General features: G+C 39.1%; 1 long non-coding RNA gene and 1 pseudogene across 1 annotated transcript in view; both read left to right on the top strand.

The window, feature by feature from the left end:
* The window catches only part of LOC133766055 (uncharacterized), a 151,925-nt gene extending 133,756 nt beyond the window's left edge, over positions 1 to 18,169 (top strand). The window contains exon 3 of the long non-coding RNA XR_009866642.1: positions 18,105 to 18,169. This is a non-coding gene — a long non-coding RNA (uncharacterized LOC133766055). The remainder of the gene's footprint in view (positions 1 to 18,104) is intronic.
* On the top strand, positions 142 to 829 carry LOC133765782 (retinoic acid receptor responder protein 1-like; annotated as a pseudogene).
* Positions 18,170 to 21,798: the final 3,629 nt, after the last annotated feature.

Raw genomic sequence — 21,798 nt, 5'->3', positions numbered from 1 at the left:
AATAACTAATATAGGGAATCAAGCCACATGCGCATCAGCTGAGGATTGGATAAAGAAATTACGGGATATGTATACCATGGAATACTACACAGCAGTAAAAAAAATGAAAAATTAGGAGCCCGGGCGTCCAGTGCCGTGCCAATGTGGCCCCGCCGGGGCAACCGCAGCCCGCGTCCCGGCCTGTGGGCTGGCACCCCGCCGCGCAGCTGTTCGAGCTGCTGCTGTTGCTTGACCTGGAGGCCGTGGTGTTGGCGGTGCCCGCAGGGGCGGGGGTCCGGAAGACAGGGCTCCTCGGCAGGGCGCGGGCTCCTGCAGCAGGCGGCCCAGGCGGCGCTGCACTTCTTCAACTTCCGCGCGGGCTCGCCCAGCGCCCTGCGAGTGCTGGCCTCGGTGCAGGAGGGCCGTGCGTGGGTGAACCCAGAGAAGGGCTGTAAGGTGGAGCTGGTGTTCAGCACGGAGCGCTACAACCCGCAGGAGGGGGAGGAACATTTGGGGAAATGTTGCGCTCAAGTGTTTTTCAAGAATCAGAAACCCAGACCGGCCATTAATGTAACCTGCACTCGGCTCATTGAGGAAAAGAAAAGACAACAAGAGGACTACCTGCTTTACAAGCAAATGAAGCAACTTAAAAATCCCTTGGATGTGGTCAGCATACCTGGTACGGATCAACAGTCATGGACATATTGATCCTTCACTGAGACCCATGTGGGACCTGGCTTTTCTTGGCAGCTCATACGTAATGTGGGAAAAGACAACTCGGTTCTGGCGCTACAACCTGGCACAGCTCAGCAGTGTGAAGCAGTGGGTAAGAAAACTGAAAATTAGCTAGGGCCACAAGTGTTAGAAGCAATGTAGTGTTCTTCGGCTGAATTAATGTGGATTTCTAATGTTACAATAAGAGTTTTAATTACATTTCATTAATTCAACCAAAATTTGGGTGTCTGCCAGGACCCAGGTATTGTTTTAGGAACTTAGGATGCAACAATGAATGAAAAACACAATGTTGCTGCCTTCATTGAGATTAACTCTAGTGAGAGGTAAGACAGTGAACTAATGCACAAATGAATATGCATCAAATGGTGGTAAGTGCTTTGGAGAAAAACAGAGGGAAAAGGAAATGCGGGGTGTTAACAGAATTACTACTGCTATAGTCTACAGTAAGGCCACTTTGAAAGAAGTAACAATGAAAGAAGTAACAATGCATGGAGGCTGAAGGGAAGTGACAGCAGGCCATGTTCCCATGAGGGAAGAGAAGTTCAGGCAGAGGGAACTGCGAGCAGGATGGTTGGTGGGCAAGGGGTGGTGCCGGGAGGTAAGATCAAATGGAATACAAACGGAGGGGACCCGTTCATGTGAGGCTTTGTCTTTTACCCAGTAGAAGGGTTTTAGCAAAGGAGTGACATGATCTGACTTAGAACAGTATCATCCTGGCTGCTATGTATAAAGACCACACCAAAGCAAAATGAGGGAGCTGGCAGGAAACCAGTGAAATATTACTAGTAATCTAGGTGAGGCCTGGGGATGGCAGCAAGGGAGGTGATGAGACGTGCTTGGATTCAGGTAGACAGTGTTACTCAGGGATTAGATATGGATATTAGAGAGTTAACTGCCGACTGGGGAAGACTATAGGAGGAAGAGATTTGACATAAAGTTACCTTCATTTGAGACATGCTAAATTCTCTGACCAAGTAGAGAATCTGATGTTCAGGGAGAGGTTTGGCCTGGTCATTAAAGTTACAAGATTAGGATTGGGTGAGCCCACAAGTAATGAGTGAGTGTAGACAAAGACAAGGGCTTTATATGGACTGACTCCTAGAATACTTCTAACTATAGATGTTGGAGGTAAATGGAAGATTGGCTGCCAGTACCAAATAATGCTCGAAAGTCAAGCAAGATGGAGCCAGAGAATGGACTTATTTGGTTTAGCAACTGGAAGTCAATAGAAACGAAAGCCTGCCTGGTGTAGGTTTAAGGAGATGATGGGAGGACAGGAAGGGGATGTTCACTTCTTTCAGGAAGCTTAGCTATTTTGGAGAGCAAAAGAAAGGGAAGGGACTATGATTGGAGGATGGGTGGGCAGAAGTTGAAAGAAGGGCTTTTTATGTTGTATTTTTATGTTGATGAGAAAAATCCAGTAGAGAGGAGCAAGGTAGGAATTGCAGAAAAGAAAAATTGTTTATATTTTTGAGTAGGCAAGAGAACTGATCAATTGTGATGCTCTTAGGTACATGGAGGGTTCTCTTTGGGGGAAAGCAGAAACAGCAGCCTGATCTGCTGGTAGGAGGGCAGATGTCAAAGACTTGCGGAAGTTCTGACTGTTCCCATCTTCTCCATAAAGGAGGCCACCTTATCAGCCGAGAGTGAGGAGCAGAGAAGTAGTGCTGGCAGCATGGCAGGAAGCACTCTGCAACCCTGAAGGGCCCATGAAGGTTTATGGGCATGAATTCGGAGGACGGCTCTCCCTGCTGTGTGGGTGTGCAAGCCCAGTAGGTGAAGAGTTGGATTTAGCCAGGGTTGAGGTTTTGTTGGGCAGTGTGATGTAGGGAAAGAGGGGGCATTCAGTCAGAGGCAAGCACAACCAACTGCAAGGGCCAATCTTTAAAATTCACTTCCTTCATGGATTCACCCATACACAGATGGATCATCAATGAATCTGAGGACAGGGATTTGTCAGCATTTTAATGCCACTAATAGTTTGGTGTACCTTCCCAAAGCCACTTGTAAAACAGATATCAACTAGAAACTCATGTTTTTCTTATCAAAATGAACATCTATCTTTCTGCTTACAGAGTATTCTTTAATAGAAATTACCATCTAGTTGATTGTTACATGCAGGATACAGCACCACTTCTGCTAGACAGACACTTTTAACTCTTTCCCACCAACATGAACATGTCAACAACAGACTTTTAACCATAACTGACAACTCAGAGGGGGAAGTTTGTTTAAAGTGTAGAGAATGGGGTCAAAATAATTGAGAATGTGAGAAGGAAACTCAATGGGAACAGAGCAATACACTGAGATACCAGAGAAAAAGCATTAGGATTGCGCTGATGTGTTTCCATGGCACGTTCCCAAACTCCCCTCCAGGCACAGCAGGACATAAACAGAGGGCCAGTCACTGCTGGCCATCATGTCCCTCAACCAACCTGCAAGTGGGAAAGTGGGAGCCTACCTGTGACACCGTCAAGACTAAGAGTTTTAGATTTTTTTTTTAAAACCCTGTGGAGGATCAAGGTGGCATGTACCAATGCCATCTCACTAGTCCAAGTGATCAATATCAGTTCACAATTGATCACTCTGATAGGTCTAAGAGTCAAAGGGATCACACAAACAAGACTAGTGTCTGCTAATACTAACTGATAGAATAAAAAAGGAGAGAACGATCCAACATGGGAAGCGGGACACACAGCAGACTCATAGAAGGGCAGATGTCCTAAACAGCACTCTGGCCTCAGAATCAGCCCTTAAGGCATTCGGATGTGGCTGAAGAGCCCATGAGAGTATTTCAGGCATGGAAAGCCAAGACACTCTTTGAAAAAAAAAAAAAACTAAATGAAAGATCTCTGCGAGTGAGATCCCAGTAGAAAGAATGGGCCATCAAAGAAGGAGGTACCTTTCTCTGAAGGGAGGAGAGAACTTCCACTTTGACTATGACCCTTTCAGAATAAGATCAGAGTTGATGAACTCAAAAGGCTTCCATAGCCTTGGCAACTCATGACAAGAGCCTTGAGTGATTACTGACACCATAAATAAAAGTCAACAACAGGAGTCACTGTGCACTTACTCCCCATGTAGGATCTCTGTCCTTAATGTGTTGTTCAACGTTAATTAATGGTATAACTAGTACTCAAACAGTATTTTACACTTTGTGTTTCTGTGTGGGTGCAAAGTGTTGAAATCTTTATATACAGATCAATTTAGTATGTATTAAGAGAACTGAAAATGAATCTTGATGTGAATGGAATGGAGGAGGGCTGTGGGTCAGAGGGAAGTTATGGGGGGGAGGGGAAGCCACTCTAATCCATAAGCTGTACCTTGGAAATTTATACTTGTTAAATAAAAGTTAAAAAGAAAACCCTGTGGAGGGTGGATTCAGATAAATAACAATTATTCAACTGACTTGCTGGGTCACCCACACAAACTACTTCATCCCTTATGAAATGGGGACCAACAAACTGGCTGAAGCCCTCAAAAAAAAAAAAAAAAACTAAATCCTATTGTTTGCAACAAAAAGGATGAAAATGGAAAACATTGTACTTAATGAAATAAGCCAGTCCAAAAAGGACAAATACCGTATGTTCTCCTTGATCTGTGCTAACTAATAGAGTACCTAAAAGGTAAACTATAGAAGTGAAATTGGCAGTCTGAGATGCAATGACTTTGAACAGTCCTTTTCTCAACTGTTGAGGAACAGTTGAAAAACAGTTTTTTTTAATTCCTACTAATTGTTGAACTCTTTATTTAGTATAGAGTTAATCACATGTGTATAAAGTTAATTGGAAACAGATTTTAATAAAAATAAGAACTGGAATAGGAGTGGGAGGAGGAAGAAGGATGGGAGTGTGCGTAGGAGGGCAGGTGCAGTGGGAAGAATCACTATGTTCCTAAAATTGTATTTATGAATTGAATGAAGCTTGTATCCCTTAAATGAAAGCTTTCTGGGAAAAAGTTTAATCATCTGGTGGTATGTAGGGATATCTAGTTTTGTTTTTAATCTGTATTTCTCAGATTTTTAGTAAGACTAAGTACCAGTGATGTACTGGTGCCATCTCATACTAATTTTTGGTGTGTTCTAGTTTTATTAAGTATTGGTAGAGGTTTAAAAATCATGAGTTTTTCAATTCCTGTAGTACTTTTCTTATTTGGTGATAAAATGTTTTCTGTTCTATGAGTATTAAATAGTTTATCATAATTTTATCAACTTTCCCTATTAGAATGATTTCTATATCTGTAATTTCTTTTAATGATCTCATAGTTTTCCACTGCCTCCTTCAGATGTAAATTAATACTATATTATTGAATACTTTAGTTGTTTAATTAAAATTTCTGAAAGTATAATTTATATAGTCTTTGCTTCTACTTTCTCACTACTGACATTTTCTTTCTTAGCTGCCATAGCTCTATCTTTTTATTTAAAGTGTTTTCTGGAAAGTTTTTATGGAATCATTTGTTTATGGAAAAAGGAAAAAATGATATGATTTTTTAGAAAATTCCTCCATAGCATTTAAATTTTTTAGACTTTACTTTGTCTCTTAGTTTCCATTATATTTTCTACTTTCTTTCCCTTTAATTCAAACTTTAGACAGGAGTTCCCAATTGCTCCTAAAAATCTCTGTTTTACCAGAGTTCATGTCCACAAAACAATCTCATTTTCTTCTTTACATCTCCGAGTAGTTCCTTTCTACAACTTCTCTGTCTTGACACTAGCATCACATTTCTTTTTCTTATAGTTCTAAAACCTTCCCTGACTTGCTTTCTGCATTGTTAGCAAGCATTTTTTTTCTGCCTCTGATGTGTGTCTCTTAGTTCATTATTCTTTTAATAATTTCATTTTAAAAAGAGACTTTATTTGAGAAGCAGAGAGATGGGGTGGGGGAGAGACAGAGAGCATGCTCCCATCTTCTGGTTCACTCTCCAAAGGGCCTTAAAAGATCCCACCACTGTGACCAAAGCTAGATGTCTAGTGTTCAATCCAGATCTCCTACATGGGTGGCATGAACTAAGTCAACTGAACCATCAAGACCATCTTCCAGGTTCTGCCTTAGCAGGAAGGTAAAGTCGGAGCTGACTGTTGAACCCATGAATTCTGATTTGGGGTGAGGGTGTGTTATCAGGCATCTTAACTGCTAGGCCAAATGCCAATCTGTTCATTCCATTTTTATTACTATACCACAGATAGGCTTTTTATTATTTTTTGCTTGTACTATCACTATAGTCCTCCTGCTGAATTTCCAACTGTCAGGCTCTGTTCCAAAATAATACTAGATTAGTATTCTTAACAGAATGCAAATCATATTGTTTTATTCTAAAACCATAAGAATGAACCATACTAAGTGAATTAGGTAAAATCTCTCAATCTGGCATTTAATGTTTGCCCAAACTTTTTATGTCTTACCTTCCAGATTTCCCTGTTTGCATTCTTTTCTCCACCCAAGGTAGGCATTTTCTCAATGCTCTGTTTTCCTACCATCCTGCTTTTATTCAAACTGTTTGCCCTGATTGGAGCACCTGCTGGGTCACCTCTGCCTACTAAGCCCTAATGTATTCCTCAGGCGCATGTTCAGGTCACTTGCCTTTCCTAATCCTTCTATTTGTGTGTGATCTTTCCCCCTTTTTAATCCATAGTGTTGACACCATTTTTTTATTTTTATTTTTATTTATTTTTTTAATTAAACTTTTATTTAATGAATATAAATTTCCAAAGTACAGCTTATGGGTTACAATGGCTTCCCCCTTCCAAAATTTCCCTCCCACCCACAACCCTCCCCTTTCCCACTCCCTCTCCCCTTCCAATCACATCATGATTCATTTTCAATTCTCTTTATATACAGAAGATCAGTTTAGTATATATTAGGTAACGATTTCAACAGTTTGCCCCCATATAGCAACACAAAGTGAAAAAAAATACTGTTGGAGTACTAGTTATAGCATTAAATAAGAGTGTACAGTACATTAAAGACAGAGATCTTACATAATATATATTTTTTTAAAAAATTAATTAATTTTCTATGCCATTTCCAATTTAACACCAGGTTTTTCCTTTTTTCATTTCCAATTATCTTTATATACAGAAGATCGATTCAGTATATAATTAGTAAAGATCTCATCAGTTTGTACCCACGCAGAAACACAAAGTGTAAAAATACTGTTTCAGTACTAGTTATAGCATCACTGCACATTAGACAACACATTAGGGACAGATCCCACATGGGGTGTAAGTACACAGTGACTCCTGTTGCTGACTTAACAATTTGACACTCCTGTTCATGGCGTCAGTGATCTCCCTAGGCTCTAGTCATGAGTTGCCAGGGCTATGGAAGCCTTTAGAGTTTGCTGACTTTGATCTTATTCTGATAGGGTCATAGTCAAAGTGGAAGTTCTCTCCTCCCTTCAGAGAAAGGTACCTCCTTCTTTGATGGCCCTGCTCTTTCCACTGGGATCTCACTCACAGAGATCTGTCATTTAGGTTTTCTTTCTTTCTTTTTTTTTCCATGGTGTCTTGGCTTTCCATGCCTACAATACTCTCATGGGCTCTTCAGCCAGGTCCGAATGCCTTAAGGGCTGATTCTGAGGCCAGAGTGTTGTTTAGGACGTCTGCCATTCTATGAGTCTGCTGTGTATCCCACTTCCCATGTTGGATCTTTCTCTCCCTTTTTGATTCTATCAGTTAGTATTAGCAGACACTTGTCTTGTTTGTGTGATCCCTTTGACTCTTAGACCTATCAGAGCCATTGAATGTGAACTGAAATTGATCACTTGGACTAGTGAGACACCATTTTTTAATCTCACACTTAAATAGCTTCATAGAGCAAGGTGAATTCCATCTCATGTTCTATTATTTTATCTTTTTGGCAGCCTTCTCCTCAACTTTACCTTCCTGAACTGTAGAGATTGCATTTTATTTACATTTTGCATCCTATCTAGTGCACTTTGTAGTCTTCCCAAATACAAAGTACCTAATAAATACTTATCAAATTGAACATTTACCTTGGAAATGCAGTGGGCACAAACACACTTTTCTGAATGCCTAGTAGCTGCCTTCCTTCTGCCTTTTCTTCTCTGCTGCCCTTTGATGTGCTTCGTTGAAAGTAAGTGTGATCTTTTGCTTTCTCTAAACATTACAGTGTTTTGAGAGAAGGGACAAGAGCTCTCAGAGCAGTAAATGATTGGCTTTTGAACATTATGGATTTTTCTAATTTTTAAAAAAAGTTTGTTAAAATTTTGTTTGAAAAGCAAACAGAGCAGGAGAGGGGGTCTTCCATCCACTGGTTCACTACCCAAATGGTCTAAAGCCAGGGCTGGACCAGGCCAATGCCAGGAGCCTGGAACTCCATCCAGATCTCCAAAGTGAGTAGCAGAGACTGAATTACTTGGGTCATCTGCTGCTGCTTTCCCAGGCACATTAGTGGAGAGTTGGATTGGAAGTGGAGCAGTGTGTGGCTTCAGCTGGTGATCTTATGGGATGTCAGTGTTCCAAGTGGCTCTGACACAATGCTGACACCTCTTCTAATATTTTATATAGTGGATCATGAAAAGAATATGTTTTCTTCATGTATGTCCTGGGTGCTTTTGTTAAATATCAGCTTGCTGTGTGTACAACGATTGGTTTCTGGGATCATTATTTTGTTCTTTTGATATGTATGTGAGTTTTTATATCAGTACCATGCTGTTTGAAATACTGTAGCTTTGTAGTATACTTTGAAGTTGGGTATTGTGATGCCTCCAGCTTGATTTTTATTGCCCAGGGTCACTTTGCCTATTCTGAGTCCTTTGTGATTCCTTATGAATTTTAGGATTTTTTTCTAATTCTGTAAAGAATGTCATTAATATTTTGTTATCAATTGCATTGAATATGTAGATTGCTTTAGATAGTATTCAAATTTTAATGATATTGATTCTTCCTATCCATGAACAGGACTATCTTTCCCTTGTTTCATGTCCATGATCATTTCGTTCATCAGTGTTTTATAATTTTCAACATAGAGATCTTCCATGTCTTTGCTTAAACTTATCCCTAAATAGTTAATTTTTCTTTCTGACTATTGTTAAGAGAATTTAATTCCCAATTTCTCTTTCAGTGAGTTTATTATTCTTGTATAAAAATGTTATTTTTAACATCTATTTTGTAGCTTTGATATTACTGGTTTGGTTTGTGAATTTACTGGATCAATTCTTTTTTTAAAAATGTTATTTAGGTACATCAATTCATGTATTTCCATATACAGATTTAGGAACTTAGTGATACTTCCTAGCCTACCCTTCTTTCTGCCCATTCTCCAAGCCTTCTTCCTCCTTCTTTTTCTATTCCCACTCTTAATTTTTAAAAAAGATCTATTTTCAGTTTACTTTATACTCATAAGGTTAATCCTATGGTGAGTAAAGAGTTCATCAAATAATATAAAGGAAAAAAAGACACTACTCCTCAACAGTCAAGACAAGGGCTATAAATGATCATCAAATCTCAAAATGTCAATTTCATTTCTATACATGACATTTTAGGTACTCTATTATTTACCGCAGATCAGGGAAAACATGGTATCTGTCTTTTTGGGATTGGCTTATTTCATAAATATAATGCTTTCCAGTTGCATCAATTTTGTTGCAAAAGACAAGATTTCATTTATTTTTTTTCTTGCTGAATACTATTTATACTATTTCACAGTGTATATATAACATAATATCTTTATCCAGTCATAAGTTGATAGAAATCTAGGTTGATTCCATATCTTGGCTAATGTAAATTATGCTGGAATGAACATGGGGGTATAGATAACTTTTTCATATGCTGATTTCATTTTGTTTGGGTAAATACCCAGGAGTGGGATTTCTGGATCATATAGCAGATCTAGTTTCAGGTTACTGAGGAATTTCCAAAGTGTCTTGCACAATGGCTGAACCAGTTTACATTCCCACCAAGAGTGGATCAGGGTACCTTTTCCCCTACATCCTCACCAGCTTTTATTGTTTTTTGTTTTCTTTATGAGAGCCATTCCAACTGAGGTGAGATGAAGCCTTATTGTAGTTTTGATCTGCATTTTCCTGCTGGCTAGTGATCCTGAGCATTTTTTCATGTCTGTTGCCATTTGAATTTCCTCTTTTGAGAAATGTCTGTTCAAGTCCTTTTCCCATTTCTTAACTGGATTGTTTATTATTGTTGATTTTCTTGAGCTCTTTATAGATTCTGGATATTAATCCTTTATCAGTTTCATAGTTTGCAAAATCTTCTCTCATTCTGTCAGTTGCTGAGTGTTTCTTTTGCAGTGCAGAAGCTTCTCAACTTGATGAAATCTCATTTGTCAATTTTGGCTTTGATTGCCTGTGCCTCTGGTGTCTTTTCCAAGAACTCTTTGCCTATGTCAATATCTTGCAGGGTTTCCTCAATATTTTCTAATAATTTGATGCTATCAGGTTGATCCATGTTGAGTGGATTTTTGTGTAAGGTATAAGATAGGGGACTTGCTTCATCTTCTGCCTGAGGAGATCCAGTTTTCCTAGCACCATTTGTTGAACAGACTGTCCTTGCTCCAGGAATTGGTTTTAGCTCCTTTGTCAAAGATAGTTGTAGATATGTGGGTTGATTTCTGGCATTCCTATTATGTTTAGTTGATCTACGTGTCTGCTTTTGTTATAGTACCAGGCTGTTTTGATTATAATTGCCCTGTAGTATGTCTTGAAATCAGGTATTGTGATGCTTCCAGTTTTTGTTGTTGTTGTTGTATAAGATTTCTATAGCTATTCAGGGTCTCCTGTGTCTCCATATGAATTTCAGCATCATTTTTTTCTAGATCTTAGAAGAATATTGGAGTCACTCCAAGATGGTGTAATAGGGAGGGAGCTCACTAATAGTCCAAGAAAAGATAGTTTAATTAAAAGAGGACTGAGAGCAGCAAGATGGCGGAATAGGAAGGGAGCACACTGATAGTCCAGGAAGAGACAGTTTAATAAAAGTGGAGATACTGCAGGTTCAGGGAAGAGTAGGGGATGAAACAGCAGAGGAAACTCTTCCGGAACTAGTGATTCACAGTGGACCTGCGTGGAGAGCGTGGGAGCCCAAGTTCGGGACACCAGCGGCAAACTCAACACACCAGCACTGGAACGCGAGGTGAGCCGAACCTCAATAGCCCGAGACACCAGCGGGCAAGCAGAAAGAGGAGGCTAGAGGGAACGAGGCTTGAAACTCCGTGGGGAAAAGTTCACCAGGCTAACTAGAAGAGAGAGAGAGAGAAAAAAAAAAAGTGACCGATACGGACACGAGTTTCTCTCTCTCCGCTCACTTCTCAAAGGCAAGCAAGACAAAGAGCAGGTGCCATTTTGGACATACGTCATAAGCAGGGCGACCTCGGGTCTGCACCGGCCCTGAGCCTAGCAGAAAAACCTGGCTCTGGAGGGGTGAAGTAACAGGATATTAGGATCTAACTTGGCAACCCAGTGGGAGACTGCAGGAGAATAGGAGCCCACACTGAGGGCAGCAGAGATTCCCTGTGTGGTCCTTGGGAAAGAGCTTCTGATCTCTGGCTCCTGAGGGTATATAATTTGCCTGCTAACTACCTCCAATTCTGTTCAGCTGTGTGGAATTACTTCCCTTTTGGAAACAAAAAAGAATGAAAGAAAGAGAGATTTACCACGCCTAACCTGGGAGTGTCATCCTTGACACACCCTCAACCATGAGGAACCAAACAGAGCTCTCAGGCCACACTCATCTCAAGCCTCAAGGCTCCATCAAAAGCAGACAGTCCACTTAACCTAGAGCCATAGTATAACAAGAAAAAACACCATAGTGAAGAAACCAAATATCTCCAACATGCCAAACAACAAACGCAAAAACTGAGGTAACAAGAACAAGGAAGACACTATGATGCCCCCAAATGAAAAAAAACCCCAATTCAAGATTATGAAGATGATGAGATAGAAGAAATGCAAGAAGCAGATCTCAAAAAATTGATAAGAACATTGCCACTCATCCTGCCCTGCAAAAGATGCTTAAAGATGTGTTACACAGAGAAACACAGAAACATGGTCACCAATATGAAAGAAGGTAAAGGAAGGAAACCTCACAGCAAAAGATCACAGGAAGCTCAATTTCTCTTTGACATAGAATTAAACTCTGATGCTCTGTTAAATCAATGTGTTAAAGTAATCAATCTATAATGTTCTCTTGATGTCTGTTAAATTCTAATTGTTCAAAAACAGCTGAATTTTTATTAAGAGCTATGGGTTATTTAAATATGTGCTTATTTTCAAAGATTTGAATAATCACCTTGTAACAGTGATCAAATTTGGTCTATGTTATGTCATGATTTTAAGGAATCTTATTTCAACCAGATATTTTGGATTTTGAGCCTTCTTGGCATTCTTGACAGGCATTCAAAAAAATCAAAGTTCCAAACAATCTGGACTCTAATATTTCCAGTAAATCCTGGACTTTGGTTTTTCCAGTTTGGGCCCAACTGAAAAAATCGAAGGACCTATGTCTCTCATCTTATAGAGACACCAACTAATCAGTCTATTTGGAGTATATTAGAAGGACTGTCAAGATGTGACATGGTACTAAATTTTAAGTTTCTATAATGGAAAATGCTATTAATACAAATGTTTGAGAATTAAAAAGTCTAATGATCTTGTGTTACTAGACATGATAGTTATCTTAATGAGAAAGCCCCAGAGGCCTAAAGGGTTAAATACTGTAAAATCCTACAGGTGCTTTCAAAAATACTGTGAAGTAAGCAAGTGGCTCTTGTTGATTGATGAGTTTATAATTTTAAACATGGCGACTTAAAGTCTTTTGTCATCCATAGTTATATATGATGTGCTGCTCACAAAACTAAAGCGTTGTTGGTTCTGTGTTTAGCTGTCCTCCTATAGGTCCCTATGGACTTTTTCCAGCCACTTCTATTGTATTCAGTGCTTTGGGATGGCTCTGTAAACAGATGAAGCCAATAATGTATTAACAGTACCAACTGAGAGAAAGTATGGTTAACTGAGGTTACTAAAACAAAAAGCAATTCAAATCAATTGGCAATCTACAAAAAGAGTTAAAGATTTTAAAAGCTATTATTAAAATTGCTATATTGGTCTATTATGCTATGTTATATGTGTGTACATATTGTATGTCCACATGGGGAAATTTTATTAAGAGTTTTATTTTAAATGGCTTATAGATAAGATTGTCCATAAATTTAAGCTGCTAAAATTAATCAAAGATAAATTTTAATTTGTGTGACCTGAATCTGTGTATCATATGTTTTAAACTTGTTGGTAGAAAGAAACTAAAAACATTTTATATGGTTGTGTTTAAGTTTACTGGCTAAACAAACTACACCACGTTCGATATTTAAGAGGTGTTTTCAAATACATGATTCTTAAAATTTATAGAAGGCATTGGACCTTCTGACAAATGTTTTCTTAAGTTGTTATCTAGTGGTTGAAACTGCTTGCTAAATATTCATGTAATATTGCTATTGTCAGCAAGCGATCTAGGACTTGCTCCCTCATTTCTCTATTCTAAGCCAAACTTGTTCTTTCATTTCTCTATTCTCTTCAAGGTAGGAAACTAATTCTATTATGAAGGAATCTGTAGGATGCACAATTTAATCTTTAGACCTTATAAAAGATATGGCTAACATTTTTCTGTAATAGCATAGCCAAAATAAGAACTTAAATAATAATCTCATAGCTAGATTCACTTCGCTATCAGCGAAGTATATAGTAAGTAGAAAAAAACCTCCCTTTCAGACCAAAGGGAAAGAAAGTTTTAAAGTGAGAATATAATTTTCCTCATGGGCATTGTCTACCTTAGAAAAACTACTACAGAACATGCCTGTGACTATAGACTTGTAGTTCAGGCCACTGAAGATTAGAGATGGGACACGGGCACTCCCTTGACTTGCATCCTCTGGTCTGCTTTAACACAAACCAGGAGGAAAAGAAAGCTCGGCATCAGAAGCAATGGGTGGCAGGCCTATTAATGGCTGATCTGTACAGTGATCTGCCCTCAAGGAGACCCAACAGGCCAGTCCACTGCAGTGGCTTTCAAAGTGGTAAGCCTGGGCTTCAGCAGAAGTCAGCTTGTGAAGAGCCCTGGCAGCTCTGCCAAGAGTTGGATCACTGGAAATGGACCTGCCCTGGAATCGAAGGATGCCCAGGTCAGAGCCACAGATCTTATTGGCTCTAAGCTGAAAAGCCCTTCACTCAGCCAAACTTCCAAAGTGACCACTGCAGCTGAGGGTGTGGTCAAGTAGGGTCAGCAACATTGCAGGCAGAACTGTAAATTTCTTGTTAGAGATGCCACCTGCCTTTACCTGGCCAGCTCTCCTCCCAGGCCAGCCAAGTAATGAAAGTCAACAGAGTGCCTTCCCCTAGGAGGTTCACACCTCCCTTAGGATATACCCCATGTGAAGAGATAGATAGGTCTGGGCCTCTTCACTTACAAGGCCTAAAGCCCACCAGATTATTATCAAGCCCCTTCTATCAGGTTCTATTTGCCTCTCAATCAGAAAACTTAATTGTAGCTTAGACAGCACCTTTCTTAGCTCCTCTAATAATGACTCTGTCCTTTGTTCTAGACCCTGTCTAGCACACTTGGGCCTCATTCCTTTGTAATCATAACCTCTACTCTACCACCAATGGCTCTACTCCCAACCTGTGTGTACTGATGGTCCTCTTCCCCACTTAATGCTGTATAATTGTTCAAACCTGGTAAATGCCACTCTTAGGATCATTGGTTACTATCCTCACCCTGTCTTTTATGACCTTGTCTAAATATGATCAGAGTCGGCAAACTTGGAAGGCTTCCATAGCCTTGGCAACTCATGACGACAGCTTAGGGTGGTTACTGGCACCATAAACTAGAGTGTCAATTTGTTGGGTCAACAACAGGAGCCACTGTGCACTTGCTGCTCATGTGGGATCTCTGTCCTTAATGTGCTATACATTTTGATTTGATGCTATAACTAGTACTCAAACAGTATGTTTCACTTTGTGTTTCTATGTGGGTGCAAACTGTTGAAACCTTTATACTAAATTGATCTTCTGTATATAAAGAGAATTGAAAATGAATCTTGATGCAAATGGAAGGGGAGAGGGTGCGGGAGAGGGGAGGGTTGCGGGTGGGAGGGAAGTTATGGGAGGGGGAAGCCATTGTAATCCGTAAGCTGTACACTGGAAATTTATATTCATTAAATAAAAGTTTTAAAAAAATCAGTACACAAAAATCAATAGCCTCTGTATACACAGACCTTGTCATTGCAGAGTAAGAACTTCTTTTTTTAAAAAAGAATTATTTATTTTATTTGAAAGTCAGAGTTACATAGAGAAGGAGAGGCAGAGAGAGAGAGGTCTTCCACCTGTTGGTTTACTCTCCAGTTGGCCACCATGGCCGGAGCTGTGCCGATCCAAAGGCAGGAGCCAGGACCTTCTTCCGGGTTTCCCACATGGGTGCAGGGGTTCAAGGACTTGGACCATCTTGTACTGCTTTCTCAGGCCATATCTCAGAGAGCTGGATTGGAAATGGAGTAGCTGGGTCTCAAATCGGCACCCATATGGGATACTGGTGCTTCAGGCCAGGGCGATAACCCACTATACCACAGCACCAGCCCCTGACTTACTTCTAAGGCTACAATTTAAAAACTTGCCAAATCCCCTTAAGCTATGTGGTAAAAATACCATCTTAAGTATTAAAGTTATCATATGGATAGAATTAAGTATTAAAGTTATCATATAGGTAGAATTAAGTGTTAAAGTGATCATAGAAATAGGATTAAGTGTTTGGTAATAACTATAGATGAAACTAGAATGGAATGCATGCTCCAACATGGGAAACAGTCCAAATTGCAGACTCATAGAATGACAGTCATTTAAAAAGCACTCTAACCTCAGAATCAGCCCTTAAGGCATTTTGGTTTGCCTGAAAAGCCCACAGGATCATTTCAGCCATGGAAAGCCAAGACACTGTGGCAAAGAATGTTCTACATGAAGTTTAAAGAAGTGGTTATTGAAGAAGTAGTTACTTTTCTCTGAAGGGAGGAGAATTCTTCAAATTTGCTTATGGCCTTATTTAAATACTGATGGAGTTTGTGGATTCGGAAGGCTTCCAGAGCATAGGCTGCTCATGTCAAGGGCCTCGCCTGATCACTGACATCATATATAAGAGGGTTAAATGTTGAATTATTAACAGAAGTCATTGTGCACTAATTTCCCATGCAGGACCTCTGTACTCAAGAGTTGTATTATGAGAGTTAACAATGAAACTTGTTCTCAAAGATTTCTTTTGTTTTAGTGTATTAAGTGGGGGATATTCTTATGTCTCATAAATTTTAGTTATGCCTACGTGTCCAGCTCCATTGCTTGTTTTCTTAAGTGCTTCCTTAATTAATGATAAAACTTATTCTCAAGGACTTAACTCTTTTAATGTATTAAATGGGGAATATTCTTATGTCTCATAAGTTATAGTTATATCTAAGTGTTGGCCAAAGTTATATCATTCTTGGGTACTGCTTTAAAGTTAATTAAGTTTCTAAAGAAAAAGTTAAATTAAATTCTAGATGCAATGACTTTGAACAGCTCTTACCTCAACTGTTGAGGAACAATTTTTTTCTTTTTGTACAAATTGTTGAGCTCTTTACTTAGTATAGAGTTGGTCTGCTGTGTAAAAAGTTAATTGAAAATCTTAGTGGAGAATGGGACGGGGAATGGGAGAAGCAGGAAGAGAATGGGTGGGAGGATGGGTGTGGTGGGAAGAATCACTATATTCCTAAAGTTGTACTTATGAAATGCCTGAAGTTTGTATTCTTTGAATAAAAGGTTTCTTGGGGGGAAAAAAAGAAGCAAAGCATAGTGGTCTAATAAAATATTAAACATTGAAAAATCAGAGAGCATGCTGCCCAAAGAGTCAATGCCTTATTTTCCAAAATGTTTGATAATAATACAAACCTTACACCTAAGTCTAATAAGCACATACATTGCTATCTTAGTATTTATAGCTAAACTTGATACCTACAACCTGCCTTCCAAAAGAAAATAAGTCCACTTTTTTATGATGGCTTAGAAAAGCCAGTAATCTGCTCTTTCTAACATTTACCACAAGTAGTAATTATGTGTTTACTTAAGTGTTTGTATATTTGATATTCATTCCTCCTTTGAGACCCTAAGATCTGTGAAGATAAGAACTGCATCTGCTTCGTTTCAATTATGCATGTGGTGTCTGATTACCAGTCACACCTGGACTGCAGTCATTAGATGATTTGTTGAATGACTAGGGTCAGCAATGTCTGCACACTGAGCCATATTTATGTCATGAAAGGTCACGTAGCACAAGTATTAATGCAAGAAATCTTTCTTGTTAAAAATTCTTTTCTGTTAACAAAAACTTCTAGTCTTATATCTGCATATTGACATTACACATTTTGTGGACCAGGGCTGATAATGGGTTTACTGTGAAACTGCTCCAAAGTACCTCAAGACTGAGCACAGGCAGAAAAAGAGACAATGGAGAGAATGTCTCCTGGATTGCTAAAGACCATTGTTTCAGAAAACCATCTTTAGGAATGGTTTGCCTTGGTAGTAGGGAAAAAGCATTTGAATGTGGTCTACAAGGCACTTAATGAGTCTTGAGGTTAAGAAGAGCATGTTGAGGCTGGTATTGTGGCACAGTGAGTTTGGCTGCCACATACAACTACGGCATCCTATATAGGCACTGGTTCTAGTCCCAGCTGCTCCACTTGTTATCCAGATCCCTGCTAATATGCCTGGTAAAGCTGTGGAACAGGACCCAAGTACTTGTAGCCATGTATCTATGTGGGAGACCCCAATAGAGTTCTGGGATCCTGACCGTTTGGATAGCTGATGGAAGATCACTCTGTCTCTCTCTAACTCTGCCTTTCAAATAAAGAAATAAATATTTTAAAAAGAGAAAGAAAAATAGCATGTTTTTAGAATTTTAAAGAAGTAATTTTAAAATAATTTTTTCTTAAAATTATAAAAGTAACACATGTGATTTAGTGATGTAAGTTTGGGTATTGCATTCTTTCATCACATAAATTATCATGTGTGATTTATATTTTGATAATGCCTAGGAGGCCTTTACAATTTTCAAGTCCTTTCTTCATAATACATGTATTACCTCTTGGTCTGTATCTAGTCCTCTGGTTAACAGTACCATGATATCTGATGTCTGGGATCCTGGTAAGGGCTCAATTTACAAAAGTAAATGTTCCTAGCTATTGAGGTCCTCAGGGTGCTCATGGCAAACTTGGTTGAATGCTTGGAGATGTGAAGTAGCTCCTTGAAGATTTCCCAGTGAAGAGCTATGTGGCCCCACATCTTGTCAATTTTCTTGGGCCTTTTGATGTTCACTCCTCAGATTCAGTTCCTTCTTTTTTTGTCAGATTTCCTGAAGAGAGATGACATTGCTTCTTGGACCTAGAGTCAGTCTGCTGGCCTCAGCCTGTGGAGGTAATATCTGTGAGAATGCTCCTTGTGCCAAAGGGCAAATAGACAGCAGCTAACCTTTCCCCGAGAGTGAAATCATGCTAGTTCATGTAACTTTCACACAAATTGCAGAAAGTTACTGGTTTATTATGGTGTTTTTGAACTTACTCACTGTGAAGAATGACTTTCTGTTTCTATTTTCAACCTATCATGGTTTGATACTTTTGTATAAAATACAATAAAAATCCTGCCACTTATTTGCACAACATAAGTGAAGTTAGTTCTCCACAGGTTTCGTTGTGTGCTAGAGTTCTATTATTTGTTAATACAGTTTCATTTTGGTTAAAATATTTCTAGCAAGTTTAAGAAGATGTGAAGAAATGGAAAATATTTTTAAAGAGCATAGGGAAAACTCTTCATGACTTAAAAAAAATATTCTCCAATTCCTGTCTTCATTTTCTGAAACCCCATGGATATATCTGCCTCTCCATGTGTCTTCCTCAAACAATGCCTATGGTACCATGCAAGCAGCTAAGAAACTCAACCTGGATCCGCTTTCCCTAAAGAATTATTCCCCTAAGTTCTGTGCTGCTGGTTGGGAGTTCTATAGTTATCTCATGGTTCCAGCTGGCATGTACCATCATTTCATATTAAATTATATTCATCTATTCATTTATCTCCCACAAAATGATGTGTAGGGTAGTTGCTTTTGGATCTCAGATCAAAAGTGGACCTGGGTCCTCCCTATTGGTTCTTCTCAATGATATTTTTTCTCGTTTGAATATTTATCACAAGCATTTGAGTTTTCTCGCTCTTAGACTTATTTTTTAAAAAAGATTTATCTATTTTATTTATTGGAAAGTTAAAATTACATAAAGAGATGGAGACAAAAACACACATATAGACAGATACACACACACACACACACACCCCAAGAGAAAGAGAGAAAGAGAGAGAGAGAGAGAGAGTTCTTCTATTTGATGGTTTACTTCCCAAATGGCCACAAAGGCCAGTACTGGGCCAGACCAAAGCCAGGATCCTTGAACTCCATCCAGGTCTCCCACACGAGTGGCAGGAGTTCAAATACTTGGTCCATTGTATGCTGCTTTCCCAGGTGCATTATCAGGGAGCTGGATCAGAAGTGGAACAGGTGGGACTCGAACTGGAGCTCAAATAGGATGCCTGTGTCACAGGTGGCAGCAAAATTCTCTAAGAATATATGCTTTAAAACTTAGGAGAGGAAAAGATGATAGGCACTTCATTTGCCATAAAATTAGCATGAGGCTACTACACAGCTTCCACAAGTGTGCACGTTGTGGTATCTACAGTGAGTGAAGCTCTCCCTTGGGTCAGCCAAGGCACTCATAGTGGAGCCACTTGACACATCAGTGGCAGTTCTCTGATTTTAGAAAAGAGACTTTGAAATGCCTGTTCTATTAAGGACTTAACTAAATTAATAGCAAACCTTTGCTCCTTCAGTCTCCATCTTGGGGAAAGGAAAGGAGAAAGCTTGTTCTCAATTGATTGATTTTTATAGCAGAGTTGGTTCCCATTATAATTAATTACTCTGATAGCATTCAGTAGTTATGAGGGATCCTAATTTGATTTAAATTCTGTTGGCTACAAAGTTCATGTCTGTGGTCAAGGTGCTGCTTTCAAAAGTCTTGGGCTGGGATCTGAAACCTGTCTGGAGAGTGCAGCATGGTGCCTTGATAGTTTTAAGTAGGAGGAGCATCTTGCTGGGAGTTTTGAAGACTAAGTTTTGCATAACTTGCTTTTAAAAATTATAAAAATAACATGTGAGTATTAGAGATATAAGTTTCAATCTCTAGGCAGTTCAATTGCTATGAATGACTGATAGTTTGATAATAGCCAGAAGGCTTTTATATTTTGCAAGTCTTCTCTTTGTGACATGTGTTACCTCTTGGTCTATAACTAGACCTATTTCTCTAACAGAATACCATGGTATCTGATACCCAGGGTCTTGAATAGGGCACACTTGAGAAAAAAGCAAATGTCCCTGGGTTTGAAAGTCATCAGGGTGCTCATGGCAAACAGTGGTTAAGCCCTGCAAGCTGTCAGGTAGCTCCTTTAAGATTTCCTAATGAGGAACTGTGTGGTGCCATCTGTGTCATTTGTCTGAGGCAGTTTGATGGTCCCTCCTGAAATTCAACTCCTTTTTTATCAGATTGCCTGCACAGAAACACCACTGATTCTTGGACCTAGAATCATTCCACTGGCTTCAACCTGTATAGTTATTATCTCTCTGAGGTTGTTCCATGTTCCAATAGGCCAGTAGACAGCAACCAACCCTCCCTGGGGGTGAAATCATGCTAGTTCGTGTGTCTTCCATAGAACATGCAGGAAGTTCCTAGTTTAGGATGGTGTTTCACCATAGCAAAGAATAATTCTCTGTTTTTATTTCAGTCTGCTATGGCTAAATAGTTTCTGTAAAATATAGTAAAAATAAATTGCTACCAAAATGAAATGGGAAATAAAAACAGAAATATAAAAAGTATAAATCTCAATTTTTTATTATTAGATTCAAAAGACCAAATATTCTGCCAATGTGCTACAGAAGTTTCTTTTGTTAATTTTTGAAATTCAGATGAAAAACTTGATGCAAAACCTCTAATACCACTTTAGTTATGAAAATCATATGTAGTATCTAAGTAAGGTAGATGTATTTTAAATTAACAAGACCGGATTTGAATTTGGGTTTTTCTTTAAACAAGTTGAAAAGAATGGGTGAAAATAGGTTATCAACGGAAAACAAAATATGCCTATATATTCAGAGGTTCAGATTTGGTTACAGAAGAGGCTCTCTTACATGCTTCCATATCAGAAGCAGTTTTGAAAGTGCACAGTTATGTTTCCTTGGATTTTAAGAATGCTTATAATCCTTCTTTATATGCACCTTGGAAACCACACAGTGTTTTACATGCCCACATCAGCAATTTTGTACTCTACAACAGGGGGTACATCTACAGACATACTGTTACTGTACAGAGTGGAGTGACTTTCTATTTTTTTCCCTTATATTAATTTGAGTTTGGTTTTTTGTTATTTTTCTACTTCCTTGAAGGGCACTGATGGCTTGCTTATTTGAGATATTTTTTTAAAAGATTTATTTTATTTTATTTGAAAGGCAGAGTTTTATATATATATATATGTATATATATATATATATATATATATATATAGAGAGAGAGAGAGAGAGAGAGAGAGAGAGAGAGAGAAAGAAAGATCTCCCATCCACTGGTTCACTCCCCAAATGGCCACAGTGGCCAGAGCTGGGCTGATCTGAAGCCAGGAGGCAGGAGCTTCTTTTGGATCTCCCACATGGGTGCAGGAGCCCAAGCACTTTGGCCATTTTCTGCTGCTTTTCTAGGTGCATTAGCAAGAAATTGGATAGGAAATGGAGCAGCCATGAATCTAACCAGCATCCATATGGGATGCCAGCACTGCAGGTGGCAGCTTAACCTGCTATGCCACAGAGCCAGCCTCATGGAGTGACTTTTATAAAGAAGTTCTTTCTCTGTGCAAAAGACAGCTGAACTAACTCTTCCATCTCTATGACAACAGCTTCCTCTTTATCAACATTACTTGTTTGTGACAACTGGTTCCATTTCTAAATTTTCTGCTTGCAGA

This window comes from Lepus europaeus, chromosome 8 (genome assembly GCF_033115175.1).
Source record: "Lepus europaeus isolate LE1 chromosome 8, mLepTim1.pri, whole genome shotgun sequence".
Lineage (NCBI taxonomy): Eukaryota > Metazoa > Chordata > Mammalia > Lagomorpha > Leporidae > Lepus > Lepus europaeus.
This window is presented reverse-complemented; position numbering and strand designations above follow the sequence as displayed.